At 37.1% G+C, this 18,272-nt stretch overlaps 1 protein-coding gene and 1 long non-coding RNA gene across 3 annotated transcripts in view; both read right to left on the reverse strand.

Annotated features, from left to right (window-relative positions):
* The window catches only part of LOC309489756 (3',5'-cyclic-AMP phosphodiesterase 4D-like), a 288,142-nt gene that overhangs the window by 192,974 nt on the left and 76,896 nt on the right, over positions 1 to 18,272 (reverse strand). The window lies entirely within an intron of this gene.
* On the reverse strand, positions 3,753 to 6,397 carry LOC309489837. Its single transcript, XR_014202536.1, has 2 exons — positions 3,891 to 6,397; positions 3,753 to 3,858 (listed from the first exon to the last, which is right to left on the reverse strand). It is a non-coding gene; the product is annotated as an uncharacterized lncRNA (long non-coding RNA).

The raw sequence follows: 18,272 nt of genomic DNA on the forward strand, positions 1-18,272 counted from the left end.
AATAATTACAGTAATACAGGCTACAGTTGCCACATTAGAAGTAATTGAATCCATAATATTTGTAATAGTATCTATCCAGTGTGTTATCAAAAGGTGTGATGAAGTACAGCCATGAGGTTCTGTGCTAACAGAGTTTGCTGGCAATACAGTAAATGATTTCACTCTATACCATTTGACTGAATCTATACTGTAGTGGACCTTTACAGATGAAGGATGAGTTACAGTAATTCGGCAGCCTCTACCATAGTAATCTGTTTACAGTATTGCATACATACTGTAATGTAAAATGCTGTATTTGATGCCATCTGTCTCCCTTCTACTGATCTATCTCTGATCAATGTGATGTTTTACAGTCATTGACTGTTTCCTCTCCCTTATACTCTATTCTGTGTTACAGTATTTGCACAAATGGCAAATTTCTCTCTCTCTCTCTCTCTCTCTCTCTCTCTCTCTCACTCACACACACACACACACACACACGTGTGCACACACTTTGAACATTGTGGTGGTTATTATCTAAAAATCACTTATGTAAAAAGAATTCATTACATTTGGTTATCCATATCAGAAATTGCAAACAAGTTCTATAGAAACTGTGTATTGAATCAATATCTATAGAAATCTATAGGTGTACCAAATGATTCATTGATTAACCATTAAGATCAGTTGGATTAAATAATAGACAAATGTATTAACAAGAAGAGATGCAAATCAAAAGTTTGATAGTAAGAGCTTTATGAAAGGCAGCTACTGTGAATGAAACATTTATGTAGATGAAACACTTATTTTGTGTTGTGAAAGGGATACTTTGTGATTTTGAGTATTGTACTAACACAATTGAAAACATGCTGAAATGTTTGAAAAAAGTGCACTTTTGATGATCTGTTGTGATATTAGCACTAAGAGTTTGGAAAATGTACACCTAACTTGTGAAAATAGTACCAAAGCGAATAAAAAAAACTGTAACATGTACACTGGTCCAAAAGTTTGAGGTTGGAAAGATTTTAATGTTTCTGAAAGAAGTCTGTCATGCTTAACAAATCTGCATTTAGAACAGTAAAAACTGTGAAATATTATTAAAATTTAAAATAACTGTTTTGTATGTGAATATATAGTAAAGTGTAATTTATTCCTGTGATCAAAGCTGAATTTTCAGCATCATTACTCCAGTCTTCAGTGTCACATGATCCTTCAGAAATCACTCTAATATAATGATTTGATGCTCAAGAAACATTTCTATTTATTAATGTTGAAAAGAGTTCATATTTTTGTTGAAACAGTGATACATTTTTTAGGATCCATTGATGTTTCAAAAGAACAGCATTTAGTTGAAACAGAAATATTTTTTTACATTATTTAACGTCTTTACTGTCACTTTTGATCCATTTAATGAGTCCTTGCTGAATAAAAGTATTAATTTCTTTAAAAAAATCATACTCACCCCAAACTTTTGAACAGTAGTGTATACTTGAGAGGCAACAAGTACATTTTGAACACTGTCATTAACTAAGAATCTATCATTTCATCATCAGCTTGACTCCCTGATGGATAGTCGCTGAAAAATACAGACGTCAAACAATGTGTTTTCTGTCAGGGAAGTGCATGAGGAAGTGTAACATGTATTAGCTGCCATCCAGCTCCTGTACACAAGACAAACAGATGGTGTTACAGAAACTCATCCATCTTATACTGTAAGAGCCGTCTGCAACCACAACCTCTGTACAAAAGGATGAAATCGTTCAGAAAAAAAGTGACATTAGACAATAATGTTACAAAATAATAACCAACACAACTATGACAGCACCATCACACCAAACAAAAGCGACCCAGGGAATCACTGAATCACTGCGTGCCAAAACAAAAGCGCTTAATTATTTAAAACACTTCTAGCATCCATCTTCTTTTTGTGGTTTAAGACAAGCATTCAGCGGTGTATTGATTTCCCAAAAGATCTAGAAGTCTGGCAACATTCAGAGGAATACAAAGCAGGTCTCTGAGGACTGTTCAGAAGTGCATTTGCTTGCTTAAAGGGGATGTCTAATGCTATTTCATGCATTCTGACTTATTTACACGGTTAAAGAGTTCGATTCTCAAGCTAAACATGGCCAAAGTTTTTCAAAAAAACGAGTCGGACGTATTTCTGTGCCAATTATGGGTGTAACTTCCGTTAAGCTGTGAACAATCAGTGAAATGCTCACTCTATGAACGCAATAATACGTGGGTTTTTTTTAAAGTGTCACAATGAGATGACATTATTCTACTCACCCTTCAACCGTCGAACATTAAAGGGACATTTAAAAGTGTAAAAGCATCAAAAAGATGCTTTCAACAGACCATGAATAACCCCAAAAGCGCGACTCTTTCCACAGCAATAACGGACGGGTTAAATATCACTGTAGTAATGTATATATTATACTACTTCAGTGAACATACGTTAATGTTTATTAACTTCAGCATTGTGTGATGCTATTTCAAAGTGATTTCTGTCATTTTGAGAGATTATAAATTGTATTTACCTGTGAAAACAAACCTGGAAAGAGACGTGAGGATTTGAAGAGAAAAACTAGAGATTCTTTGTGCATTCCAGTGAATTATTAATGGGATACATTGTGAGTTAAATCGGGAGAACAGACCACAAATGTGCCTTATATGTTGTCATTTTTCATACTATGACAGCAGAATGCAAAGGGAAAAAACTAAATAATCACGAGGAAAAGAAAGCAGCGACTGAAAAGAGCTCTTGCCATGGATACTCTTGTTATAACATGTCACGGTAAAATACCAAGTGTTACGCTATTCTCATGATGTCTGAACATAAATCATTCAGTCAAACTGACGGATCAGCTTTACTTGTAGGATAACCTTATGATTTGAATTATTAGTTTCAGTCTTTTTGAATGGAAGATCCCCAAACCGGAAGTGCCACCCATTTGCCAATATTTTTTTTTGTTTAATTCCTTGTATGGGCACTTCTCCCGGAAGAGCGCGGGCACACACACATCAACCAAAGCGAGAGTAAGAGCAACGCCCATCAACATGCTTCATTCGTTGCTCGAGAGGATTTGAAATTTTGTTTTGTTTTATGGTTGTGAGGGAAAGATAACCGTGTTCAGCTTCCCAAAGATCCGGCGTTAGGGGAACAGTGAATGCAGATAGTTTTTCCGGGGCTGTGCAAGTGTGTTTGTTTGTTCCAAGCTTTTCGGTGACAAATGTTTTATAACATCTGAAAGATGGCGCAGTCCCAGCGCTAAAAGATCCCGGTCATGAGTCGGAACCGCAGGCGGTGAGTAAAACTGCATCAAATGTCTGTTAAGTTGGCAATCAGCGTGCAAGTGCATATCATTTAAACAACACGAATGTATAGTGAATCAAAAGGGATAATGCAATGATGAATTGTGTGTGTTTAAACGTGAAGCCAAAGCGTCTCGATCGCCCCCGGGTGACTGGTCCTAGTATAGGTCATAAGCCCCGCCTCCCCGTGTTATTCAACGAGACTTGAGACCAACTAAACAATTAAATTACACTTCAAATATCTTTTTTTCAAAGGTGGTTTCTTTCATTTGCTGTCGTTTTTATCACGCTGATGTAAATTCAAGTGTTTGTTTTTAAAATAAGTTTGTTTTTAGTTAGTGACGTGACGCTATAAAAACGGTGGTGTGACGTCATGATTGACAGCTCTGATTGACAGGTTCTCTGAGCGAAGTAGTCACTGAAGCACCAACAGACTTTTTTGGGGGGATCTTCGGAGGACTGAGGAGATTGGAGCTTTAAATTTAATATCTAAATTTCTATAATTAATTATTTCACACCGAGAGTGAGGGGGCGGGGCCTTGATTTTGCGGCTTTACTTCCTGCTCACTACTGCGCAGGTCTGGTCCCGAAATCACTACTGCGCAGACTCAAGCCCCAAGATGTCAGCGCCATATCGGGACACTGGCGGCTTCACTTCTCACCAATGGAAGAGAGCAAAGGGGTGTCGTCCATATTTTTTTTACAGTCTATGGTTTAAATACATGTATTTAGCTGTTCACCATGAGTGTCCATTTGTTTATTCTAAGGGTTCTTTCACGCCTGAGTGTTTGTTTCAGAACCAGGTGCGTTTTCTCCCTTGGTTCGGTTCGTTTAGGCATGTGTGAACAAGGCAATCGCGCTCGGATCCGCACTAAAACAACCACTCTGAGATCGCCTGAACGAGAGGATCTCGGCCCGACTGCAAACCAACTCTGGGACGGCTCGCTTGAGGTGTGAAAGCAATCAGACCCAACGTACAAAATGGTATTATATTTAATAACAGGAGATGTGCTTTATAAATAGCAGTAGTGTCTACATTCTGGGAGTGAGTCTGTCTTTTATAAATCTGATCAAACTAAAGACTCTTCAGAGATTTGAAGGATGCAACACTACTCTATAGGTCCTCAAGATGAACATGAGATTGGCAGAAACTGTGTGTGTTATGTGTCCTTTAAGAATACCACCCTACTAATGGCATACACCCAGAACGAGTTTTATTCAAGCGTGTTGCTGTTGTGCTTTCAATTAGCACTTGAGAAGGTAGTAGCACTACTTGAGTGGTGTGAAGAGTCTAGAAACTCCCACTTTTACAAGAGCATCAGCAGTCTCTCGACTCAAAGATGACTAACATAATAAAATATAAAGCAAGGTTTATTTTTCCTCTCAGCTCCAGCTGGGAAAGCGGCACTGACCGTGTCAAAGCTACAGAGCTAGCCTGTATGTTTGGTTTGTTCTTTTAAATTAGCTGTCTGTGAAGAGATTTAAGAGGACAGCACTCCCTAAAGCAGCTTCACATGACTTGAAGCATGTCTGCAAAGCACAGTTCAAGTGCCCAAAATCTCTCAAGATGATTAGCCTAAAATGATGAAGCCTGTATAATAATATCTGGTCCTTCCCATCATGCACAGCAACTCCGCTCTCAAATTATAAGTTTGGCCCTGGGATGCAGATCTTCAATGATTTATTATGCTGTCAAAATCCATCAGTTGTCTCCAGCTCAACATATTACAGGAGGAAAATATTCTGGTGTAATGCGAGCCAACCTCATACTGCAACATTACAGAGGCGCAGACACACAGATGATGCTCAGGTGGGAAAATGGGTCATTATTTCAGTAAGGGTATAACAAAACACTAGTGTTATTGACAGCAAAGCCATTCTCACCTGCCAACAAAAATGCCATCTTGCTATGTCCAGACACATCGGTTGCCTTTTCCCGTTGTTTGCATTAGGGCCGTCAAAATGGCTGAAAAGCTCAATTTTATTTCTTAAATATTAGCGAAATTCGCATTATATTCGAATTCTAAAGGTTAGAGCGGGAAAAAGTGCTGTATTGTCTCCTATGCCCAACAAGAGGGCGCAAGCGAGCGCAAAAAGCAAAATCAAGCATTGCATCTTTTCTTGAAATGAAATGACATTCACTTTTAAATCAATTGTTCTTAATTAAATTATAATTTCCTTAATGTGCATGCAAGGAAAATTAGATTACAGTAGTCCAAAACTGTGTAAGTGCATCAGTAACCTGAAAAAACACTCGTAATGAAGCGTAATGAACTACATGAACACATAGATGCCAACTTTTCAGTTTAGCTCGGAGTGAGATTTATGGCGGGGCGGGGGGGGTGTAAAAAACAATAATTGCATCACAGTAAGTGTATTGTGATTGTCACTAACATTTTAGTAACTAAACTGAATTTTATTAGGTTTAGAGACAACATGTTACAATGTTTACATGGTACAATTTCTGATAAGCTACGTTTTTTTATTATTTCAATTCAATTCAATTACTGTGATTTGATTTAATATTGACTCATTTGGATAAATATTAGGTACACAAGATAGGCGTTCATTTTTCTCAAGAAAAAAACAACTCACCTAATGCTGTAAACACACAGAGCCCTATCAGCTGGCAGTATTATTTAAGGTTAAAAATAACTCAAATTAAATATAATGCTTTTTTTTATTATAATAACTACTTTATTTAATGATATAAGTAAAAATATGATAAATGTGTAATATAGTACACATATTTAGCAAAATACTCTCTATAGCTCTTTTTTCTAGCCAACTAACGTGCTATAGCCTATTATGGTCATTATGGCTTTCCTGAGGTAAATGTTACGTGACATAATTGTTCTCCAGCTGTTTTATTGACCCCTTTGTTTGTTTGATTGATTGGTCGATATTATGTATGAGGAATATACATTTCGGTAAGTTGTACTGTATCTTTCAACATTGTTCATTCGTGTTTATTTACTATTAGCTAGTAGAGATGATCGGTTCACGTGCCGCTAGGGATCTGTCACGTGACATTTACAAGCGCCAAAACGGTATTTATTGTTTGAATTTCGTAATAAAATTGACAGAATCTGAGAGCTGAGATTGTTTTATATCATAAGTAACCTAGTCTGTCGGTCTCCGTGTCCTCTTTGCTTCGCGATTTTTCTGTGTGAAAAATCGCGATGTGCAGAAATGACTTGTGCAGAAATGACTTGTGATCATCTTAAATTCAGAATACAAAATCATTTAATAATAATATTAATAATAATATTGTAATGTAATTAGAAAATTTATATAGATATTTTAGTGAACAAAAAATGTTAAAGAATGAAAAATATATGTAATATATACATAGGGCTACCCTTGACTAAAGATTTCTCTAGTTGACTAGTAGACGTTCATTTAAGCGATTAGTCGACTAACAATTAATTGAATATTACATTTACATTTATGCATTTGGCAGACGCTTTTATCCAAAGCGACTTACATTGCATTATCCTATACATTTATACATAGGTATGTGCAATCCCCTGGGATCGAACCCACAACCTTGCGTTGTTAACGCAATGCTCTTACCACTGAGCTACAGGAAAGCTTATTAGGGGGCAGCCCTAGCAATATATAAAAATGCATTGGTAAAAATAAAAATTTATTAAGATGGCATTTTGTGGTTAAAGTGAGGAATGAAAAATCATTGACAGGGCGATTAAAAAATTTAACTACAGTAAAAAAAAAATAATAATAATAATAAATCAATAAATAAAAATTATTATTGAGACCTGTCAAATATGACATATTATTAGCACTTGGAAGTGACAGTATTGTACGACTCCAGCTCCTTTTAACACATTCCTTGCTGGAATTTCTCACCAGCGACATTCCAGTAGATGGACACAAGCAAATGATCCAGAGTTTGGGTGGAAACACAGCCATAACTTTGCTGCAAATTAGACAACCATTCACAGGGACAACTCTATAGCCCAGACCCTGTGGTTGGACCTGCCCTTGACCCTGATGAGACATAATGTTGTTACACAATACTCATAAATCTGATAATGTTTCATTTTATAGCTGGAAAGTAATGCACCAGTCACAGGGTCATACACCATAATGAGGATGACAACTCGAGCTTACGAATCTGAACCCCCCCCCCTAAATACAACCATGTCTATCTGACAAACAACCCCAGCAGAAAGCAATGAAAAACTGAGTGCCACACTGCTTGAAGCTCTTTAATTAGACTAAGTGCACTTTCTAATGCATAGTAATGACCTTTTAAACTCCTGAGCATTACTGACTTTTGACAGCAATTACCCTCCAGAAAAGAAGTGTATTTGAATAATGGTTTAACATACATGACACAAATCTGAACAAACTGAACAAAATGCAGACCAATGGGTGACAGATGTCAATTGTCTACCCAGATAACAGGGAACGTTCTTAGAAGTTTGGCTAACATTCGGTCAAGGTTCTCTCGAGTTCTTAATAGAAGATCTTCAGTCTTTAATAATGTTGTCAAAATGTTATCATAAAAGTATTATTTACACATCCTTCATTAAATGGTTTTTTTTTTTCTGAAATGTTATGGTTGGGTGTTCGTCTGATGTTTTTTAAACGTTACTACTTGTTTCAGAACGTTAAGAACACATTCAAACGTAACATTCCCATAATTTTTCCCAAAATGATACATTTGAATGTTCCAGTTACATTCGCATAACCCAAAGAAAGTTTAAAAAACTAGACGTTTTGAATTTTCAGAGAACATTAAGAAATAATGTTTTCAAAACATGAAGGTTTAGTTCATCCAAAAATGAAAATTCTGTCATCATTTACTCACCCTCATATCGTTCCAAACCCGTAAGACATTCGCTCGTCTTTGGACCACAAAACGAAGATCTTTTTGATGAAATCTGAGAGCTTTCTGTCCCTCCATTGACAGTCTACGCAACTACCATTTTCAAGCTCCAGAAAGGTAAAGACATCTTTAAAGTAATCCATGTGATTCCAGTGATTTAACCTCAATTATACGAAGCGACACGAGTACTGTTCGCGCAAAAAAAAGACCACTTTATTTACAAAATATTAATCTCCAAAACGCAACGCATGCGTGTTGTGTTAACGCGAGAGCAGACGATGCACGAACGTGCTTGGAGATGAATATTTTGTAAATAAAGTGGTAAATTATGTTTGAAGCACTCGTGTCGCTACATAAAATTGAGGTTAAATCACTGGAGTCACATGGATTACTTTAATGATGTCTTTACTATCTTTCTGGACCTTAAAGGCCCCCTGAAGGTTATGAATAAGCTAGTGTGCTCCAAAACAATGACACAAATTCACATTTAGGAGATATAAGCATTCAAAACTTACAGTCTCTCACTTCCGCTAAAATGGATCACGGATTTTTACCATAAAAATCACTCATCACATCTTCTGTCCAATCAAATGCTCTCTAGAATCTAAAGCTCCGCCCCTTGTGCTATAAATAATACCTGTCCAAAGCAACCGTTGACACATCACAGAGAAATAAGGGGTGTTCGGTTGCTTAAACGCTTGAGTTTTATTCCGTTTTCCAACAGTACATTAAATGAAATGGCTCGAATTTATTCACACCTCTATTGAATCTAACGTATCATCTAACGCACTCGGATTTGCTTCCATGGTGCTGTTAATGTCAAGTACGACTTGCAGTCTGTGAGTTAAACTAAATGCTATTGGCTATTTGAAAAGGGGGAGGAGCCATTCAATATGTCCCGCCTTAGCTTCCCGTTTCAGTGGAAATTACGTCAACGGATCATTCAAAACTGCGCGTTTCAAGTGGGACTTTAAAAGTGGTAGTTGCGTAGACTGTCAATGGAGGAACAGAAAGCTCTCAGATTCTATCTATCCTGCTGGATTAGCACAACTCCGTCCCAACAATGATCTCTCTGTTAAACTAAACACTATTGGCTATTTGAAAAGGGGGAGGAGCCATTCAATATGTCCCGCCTTAGCTTCCCGTTTCAGTGGAAATTACGTCAACGGATCATTCAAAACTGCGCGTTTCAAGTGGGACTTTAAAAGTGGTAGTTGCGTAGACTGTCAATTGAGGAACAGAAAGCTCTCAGATTCTATCTATCCTGCTGGATTAGCACAACTCCGTCCTAACAATGATCTCTCTGGGCTGCACTCAGGGAATGAAACCCAACACTGGCATTACTCCTTATAAGCAATATACTGGGAGATGAGGGCAGCCCGCCCAGAAAGCCCACAGGACACAGTGTTCTCTGTATTTAAGAGCAAAAATCCACCTCTGCTCGACCCCCACTGTGTTCATCAAGATATGTTCGGTTTGAAACCAACTCCAGAGACAAAAACCTCTCAAGTCAGCAACTCCGTGTAATCAGTGACAGAAAATCAAGAAATGCCAACTGAGTAGGTTAACACTTGCCGTGCCCTGGCACATCACTGTTTTTCTTTGTGTGTGTATGGGAATGAGAGGACATGGTTAGAGGTTAGGTGAGAAAGACACTTCGGCACATTAATTATGTTTGTAAGTGGAGAAGTCTGTCCTCCTGAGGACAATTCAAGGTGGAACAACAACTATGATTAATGATCAGCAAAACAGAACTGTGCCACACAGCAAAACTCTGAGACTGTCAATGACGACTGGCATCAGCGTAATCTAGCCTAAATTCCCCATTGATCGTTGTAGTATAATAAATTACACCATTTAGACAGCCAAATAACTTTAAATATAAGGCTTAAAGCTATAGTAATGGTTACTGATATTATTAATCAAATATTCATAATGCATATTATGCTTTTATTGTTGTAGTTTAAGGATCTTTTTAACTAGTATTGTGAAAAATATTAACAACCATTAATATCGTTGTCAACAATCAAATATTTAAAAAATAAAAATGTCCATATTTGGTCGTAAAAATAACAATATATGTCAACACATTTGAACTGATAAATGCATAAATGCCAATAAGCTCTATTTGACACACACTCCTCACAAGCGTTAGATAATTCTACCTGAAAGAACATGAATTTGCGCTGGTTCCGCCCAAGCAATATTCATATTGTGCATAATTAGCCAGATTATCCATATACTGTACATCTGATTATGCTGACATAAGCCCCATATAAACCCTAAATGCTACGCAAACTTTACTGCATTCCGGCATTATAGTGCATAGTCATCTAATAAAATAAACAGACCGAAGGACAAGTAAGCAGTGATCAAATACGTTACGATTACAAATATTTGCGCAATTGAAAAAAAGTCGCAAATCCCTGAGAGAAATCGACGAACTTCAAAAATTATAATAATATTGTTTTATTGTTAATATTGTCTATTGTTTTCTATTAGAGATTAAATATGTTGAATGTGTACTCTAATTAGTACACCAATAATTAAATGATTAAATAGATCAAAACAAAACAAAGGAGTCGCGTGCGTAACAAAGAAACTACGCGCGCTTTAAGACACTATTTTCAATGAAGTCCTTTGACTTTCAAGTTCATTTAGTTCATTCTAAGGGCAAAAAAAACAATTTCTTCCAGAGATGAACTGATCTGAACAAAGAAAGTGCACTTCACAAAAGCCTGTTCACACACCCATCTATCCCTCATAATGATCTTACCGTCTAAATCCCTGAAAAGACGACGGCCACGACATCCGTGATTTCTTCAGACCCGGTCGGTGACCCGTATCCACCGCGTAGGTTCGGTCCATTTTCCCCGGTGCTTTCAGGTAAGCTATGTGTCGATGTGTGTGTGAGAATATCCCGCTGTCTCCCCCTCTCTCGCTCGCTCTCTCTTCACTCACTGATGTGCACTGAGAGTTTCTGCGCTAGAGACTAGAAGCTGCTGCCTCCGCAAATGTTCAGGAGGAGCGCGCGCATCATCTCCACACTGATGATGCCGGTCACTTTCCCGCTCAGCAGGAGCGACCGTTATTTTAAACCGTCTGAGGAGAAGCGACTCAGGATAGGACGCCTCTAATATTCAGCACGTGATCTTCATAACAAGATAAAGAAATTTAAGTGAGGTAAAAAAAAAAAATTATAGGAAGCACATCTTGTCAGGCAAAAATACTGTAACTGACCATTATTAAATCTCAAACTGACAGGCAGACAGAATATATATCAAGTAGCCTAGGCTATATCGAAATAGTCAAGGCTAGCCATACTTTGTTAATTTAAGGAACATTTTTAGCAATAAAAAAACAGGAAACCGTTTAAAATACCCCTTTGTAGCTTTTAATGTGTTTATTAGCATGGGGTTTGTCTATATCCTATTGTAGTTTACTCCTAAAAGTTGAAAAATATAGAAAAATATACACCAATACCCCTTTGTAGCTTTTAATGTGTTTATTAGCATGGGGTTTGTCTATATCCTATTGTAGTTTACTCCTAAAAGTTGAAAAATATAGAAAAATATACACCAATACCCCTTTGTAGCTTTTAATGTGTTTATTAGCATGGGGTTTGTCTATATCCTATTGTAGTTTACTCCTAAAAGTTGAAAAATATAGAAAAAAATTGTTGCAATTAGCTATCAAAACTTAACATTTTCCGTTAGAATGACTTTCCCGGATTAAACTTGCTGAGATAACTCAAATATCCCAAGTTGTCACTAAATACAGCTTCACATTTCAAGTTTATTAAACTTAAAAGGCAGCAAAAACCCTTACTTTAAATTGAAAACTCTCTTCTTTTTTTAAATGTACACAGATTAAAAATGTAAAACCAAAAATAAATGTGTTGACTCATCTCCACTCAATAATTAAGGATTTTTTGTCCAATAAAATGGTTTCTAAAATGAGAACATCTGCTCTTAAATTATAGAGTGTTGCAGGGATGACGTAAATTTGTAGGCCAGCATCACACTGGTTCCCTCGACAAATACACATAGGAGTTTCCCATTTACATGTTTTGTCCAAGAATATTTCCACAAATTAACACAACTTTTATGAATTTTGAACACAATCGCCAGAAGTAAAATGCTAAAGGTAGGCTATGAACTAATTAAACCACGGTCTCAAGACTTTAACGTCATCAACATAAAGAAACATGTTCCTTGAAAAAAAAATTCTTCATACCTTAAAATATCTTGAATGTAATTCTACACCCTCGCCTCATTTAGTATGCAGTTCTATGAATATGCAAATGAGCCCCGCCTCCACTCACTCACTCAGCTCAGAGATCCGCTGGTTGACGATCACACGTTGATCTGATTGGTTACAGGGTAGTTTGTGACGTCAGAAACACCAGCGATTTCAAACCGTCTTTTTGAGACTGTCTTTGGTTCACTGCAGTTTTAAGGAGAAAATACTCAGCAATGCTGTCGACTTATGAATTTACACATGGTTTGTTTTAAAGCATATTAAAAACACCACATAGACACACAAACAACATTAAAAGCTTGATTTGCACCACAGGGAGACTTTAATGTCTCCGACTGCCTCTGTAGTCCCATTTAGCCAATTGTTAGCAACCGCCTTTTTCAAGACACATAAGAGAGGGGTAATACTGATGTATTTTATGTCACAGAATAAAACATGAAAGTGTCTTGAGCTTGTGTTCACCACAGACCTTATTTCAGCCATTTAACCAAAAATCCATTCAAAAAACCCATTGACTTTGGGACGATGGAACTTGTTTCCGGGTTTTAGCCTATAAAAATGCATCATTGCACCACTCTATAAATACCGGTCTCTGACTAGCAATAGCATGTACAAATCCTGATTCATGGCTGTAATGTAAACTTTAGACTATTTGCTATTAAACATTTATATATAACTAATATCTCTAATCCAAACATACTATTTTAATAAGAAATATGTCAAAACAAGCTATTTCATGGCACAGTTAACTAACATTTTCCACCGACATTGTGGGTGGACTCTTGAGACCAAATTTTCTTATGCAAATTAAAGTTTACTGTAGGCTGACTGATTTTCATAAGTTGATAAGTTCCATGATTGAACTGAATAATGGATATTGGTCTGGTAGAGCAAATCAAAGCACCTACCGGTTTAACGTTTGTGTGCGCTTGTGTGCTCTGAGAGCTTGGTAAGATAGAATATGGAAATTATTTTTTTTCAGTTATGAATCTGCATGCGTGAGTCAGACAGACAAGTAAATCTTTCAAGGGAATAAAATAGACCACATTAAATATGATGACACTGGTTGTGTGGATGGTTGTCAATGATATTGATAATCCATGAGATGTTTTGCTGTTTGGGTAAGTGATGCATCAAATTAAAGATTCACAAACTGGCCTCCTTCTTTGAACACGCCCAAGACAGGACCTTTCTTACAGGGGAAGATTACAACCAGTCCTCAAAATAGGGATATGTCAGAGTTATTTATTCAGTCAAGCAAGTTAGTGAGCTCAGGTGTAAGTTGATGGTGATCGACCCTTAAACCAGCCTAAAAAATACAAGGATATCTTAAAGGAAAACACAGACTTTTTGGGACTTCAGCTTATTCACCGTATCCCACCGCTAGCCTAGCTTAGCTTAGCACAAAGACTGGAGGTAAACGGCTCCAGCTAGCATACGGATCCCAACGACAAAATAACGCCAACATTTTCCTATTTACATGTTGTGATGTGTATAGTCACAGCGTGTACAAATAACAAGGTCACATGAGACACAGACATCTTCTAACCGTACACACACTGGGAACTATATTCTCAGAAGGCGAAGCACTGCTACTTCTGCGGAGTGATTTGCTCGCAGCGCCTGAGAAGCCCCGTGGTGAGGAGCAGAGAGTTCGCTCAGAGTTGGAGTAAATCTGTAGGCAAATCTGTAGAGTAAATCTGTTTGATATTGGTGTGTGAAATTTACATTACAGAGCAAAACGTCCAAGTATCGTCAAGTACCACGGACCTCATTTGTTTTCAGTGTGCATGACGTGGAAAAACACATCTAAAACGGGAAAGGGCTGTGAGATTGACTGTACAACTAGATTTAAAAAGAAAGAAGAGGTATATTTTTACAGACTGCTGAAAACTAACAGAAAAGCAAATTAATCACTGCAATTCACAGAAACAACTGGATCCAGGCAGAGAAATGTGGATTTGCAGTTATTATTTGGTGTCAATATGCTGAATTATGGGGTAAAATCACACCCTATATATTGTATTGTTATATATTGTATTGACAACTCATCAATTATATATTTACCATCGTATATTCTGCATAATTGGATGATTTTAAATAAACACTGACAAAAAACTACACAAGATTTAGTGCTGGACGATATGATGATATATATAACATTGATATGAATGATAACATGGATTTAGACCTATATTATATTTATATAACGTGTTCACAGGCAAATGTGCTTTATGTATTTCCCCGGCGTTGAAATCAGGCTCATATAAATGTCAGGAAACACGATTCCTGCTTCATGTCAATATCCATGATCACTGGATCTGTGGTGAGTTGTAAGGAACACTATATCGAGTCCAACCTTTAGTTTAAACTGATAATCATTTGTTTTACTGGCGTTTTCACAGTTTCCTCTATTAACTCCAGTCACTCAGCCCGGCTCAGGGAGTGTGTTCCCGCGGGAAAGTGACATCACTGCATACCCCCTATACTGAAAAACAAGCATGTGAATAATCTGTGTAATTGGGAATGTGCAAATGCAGAGCCATAATTTACATCACAACGCAAAAGAATAAAACTGCGAAAATCTGTGTTTTATGCTTTACATGGAGCGTGACGCATGATCTATTTATTACATGCCAAAGCATGCACAAACTTCAGAACGAATCCCAGATGTATTCACATTCAATTGGCAGAATATGACTCACCAGACACATAAAAATTGTATTCCGGTCCACGGCTGATTCAGGGCTGCTGATACGATGCCACTCCAACACAGCATGGCTTCGGCAAGAGACAAATTCCTATTTTCATACGTCTGTAAAACCTTTTCAGAATTTAGATATGCAAGGGTTGCATCTACAGAACCCCAAAATCAGTTAAGGTCAGCTATAATGAAAGGTGTTTAGGATTGTTCATGCTTCTGTAATACTTTTTCTGACATGAAAGTGCACAGTTCAGCAGAATCAGTGTCGAAGCTGATTTAAACAATCATGGCGTCACTAAAAGGGTGGCCAACGGGCCAGTCAAATCAACCCAATCAGCAGCAGATGAGAAACCATGTTGAAGAAACTCAGTGAATTATAAATGAACCACGCTTGGGGCCAAACTAGACAATATATGAAGGAAACTTCTTTAGAAAGCAGCACAAATCTCCTCTGGAGTTTGTACAGGTCAGAAAATCTGTAATGCAATCGCAAGAAAGTGCGTCAGGTATTCTATTAATTTCACTTTACAGGGCGAACGACTGTGACATTTAAACTGGATGTCTGTGATTCACGAGCCTCACAGGAAATTACTCTCTCATTCCCATCTATGTGAATAGATCCAACTGTGTTTTCTCTGTGGGGGAACGTAAGAGAAGACATTAAAAAAAGAAAAAAGAAAATCTGTCCTTGGTTCCAAGCGGCACTTCCATCTTTTCATAAAACCTTGTAAACTATTAGACGTTAATGGAGGGAGATTGCACCCAGTCAATAAGGTTTGATTGAATCCTGCCACACTGAAACACTACATTAGTGCATGACTAGTTTGGCCTAAGAATAAAATGTAGCTCCAAGATGACGCAGCTTTTCAAAGAATAGCCACGGGAGGAAATTGATTGTGAACGGCGGGGTGCCACTGATTTCGCTTTGTTGTAGGATAAGGCCATATTTGACACATGCATACATGTATGCTGCCAGCTAATGAAGATTGCCAGTTATTTCTATAAACTACTCAACCCATGTAGAATCTTTAAAATGCTAGGACTTTCAAGACAAACATGAGGTCAATGCTAATGAAATATTCATGATGCTAATTCTATATTGGCCTGATAAACTCTGTACAGTAGTATGTGAAACTTCAGTCTATCAACATCTAAACCCTAAACAATCTCATCTAAAAATGCCATTTCACAGCTGAAATGCAACCCTATATATAAACTAAATATTTACAGGAATAATGGTTGAAATAATTACGTTTTTAGTAGTAGTAGTAGATTTAGTGTTTTCATTAGCATCCGCTGTTAAGAGCTCCTAGAATATTTATAATTTTTCACAGGTCATATTGTCGGGTGTTTTTTATCTGCTGAAAATCACTGGAAAGATCATTTTTGCAGTGTTTCGTCACATTTAAACACATTAAATAACAGTACAACCCACTGAAGAGATGCACATCTATCCCTCACAGCCTCGCTTTCAAAATCAAAGATGGCGCTGCTGTGAATAAGGTCTGTTGGATCAAGAGAAATACAGTTCCTGAATGTTATTTACATACTTAAATATACAATTTAATGATTAATTATATCACACTTCAAAGGGAAATTGAATTTACAATTGTGTGAGGTTGAGAAACAAACTGAAATGCATGGCTTTTCAATACCACCTCTGTCTACAAATTTGTTTCGATCTGAGAAGCGGCTACTAAAGCTCAGTGTACTTTAAATCCCAATTTGAGCAAGACTATAAGAACACGATGCAATCCTACCCTGAATATTGGGCTCTTTTGCCTGTAAGCAACCACCCACAAAGCTCTGCACGAGAAAGCAGCGCTCGCTTTGTCTGCAGTAAAGGTGAAAGTCTAGTATGAAACAGTAAAACAGTGAGGACTACAAAAATGTAAGACGCAAGAACATTCACACTTAAATACCATTGAATATTGCTGTGGATACATTAAGAGAAACTGATCTTAAGCCACAAATTCTCTTTCATCCGTCAGCGTACGGCCCTGGAGAGACACCCTTCAGCTGTGCCTCTTTAAAGAGTCCTTCAAAGAAAGAACAGGCTGCATGGATGATAAGTGACAGCAACACAGCAAGCGACGTTGGACAAAACGTCAAAGTGTGTACTAATCTATCCCTCCCAGAACTTCTCACTCTAAACAGGATTTGAAGAGCTAGTAGTAAAGCCAATCATTGCTGAAGGGTTAGGAGTCGATTTTATCACAATGCCCATTTCATTCTTACATCTATATCACTGGCGATGATGAAACACCATTGCTGAGAAATATCCAAGTGTTTTTACAAAGACTCCCACATTGTTTTCTTCACAAATAACCTTCTGGGTTGAAAAAATAATGGTGCACTGAAGCCATTATTATTATGTTATGACGGATACGCAATGGTTGTTGATACTATATAGTTATAGGGGGGAAAAAACAGCATTCACACTCAAATCTGAATTTATATCAGGGATGCACGATATATCGGCCAATATATGTTCATTTTAATATTATCATGTTATCACAGAAAATTTGGAAACGATTTACAAGCAATTATTATTAATTATAAATTATAAATATATAAATATATAAATTAATTATTTTTATGATGGATACCCAATGGTTGTAGATACTATATAGTTATAGGGATGCACAATATATCGGTCACCATATCGGTATCGGCCAATATATGTTCATTTTAATGTTATCATTATCGGCCTGATAAGAAAATTTGGCCAATATATTAAAGCCGATAAATAATGTATTATTTCCTTCAGCTGAGACTCTTCAGCTGCGCACTGTTCAACATGATGGCTTTGAATTGCTTTAAATATGATTGGAATCCCTTCAAAAGGGAAAATATGGTTAAGTGCAGCGCAAGTCTGTCATATCGGCTACATAAAATTATAATGAGAACATCATAATTGTGTGTTTGGGACGTGGCTTTCAATGGTGAGACTTTTGTTTTTGTAATCAGGCTCTCAAAAATTATATAAAAATTTGGATTTAGATTTATCGGTCAATATATCGGTTATCGGCTTTCAAATAAATAGAATTATCGGTTATCGGTATCGGCCAAAATTTGAATATCGGTGCATCCCTAGTTTATATCCTGCTGGAGAACAATGTAACCCAGTATAAATGTGTTTTTAGAAACCAGTAGATGTGC

The sequence above is a fragment of the Leuciscus leuciscus genome, assembly GCF_965113295.1.
Source record: "Leuciscus leuciscus genome assembly, chromosome: 24".
NCBI classification, from domain to species: domain Eukaryota; kingdom Metazoa; phylum Chordata; class Actinopteri; order Cypriniformes; family Leuciscidae; genus Leuciscus; species Leuciscus leuciscus.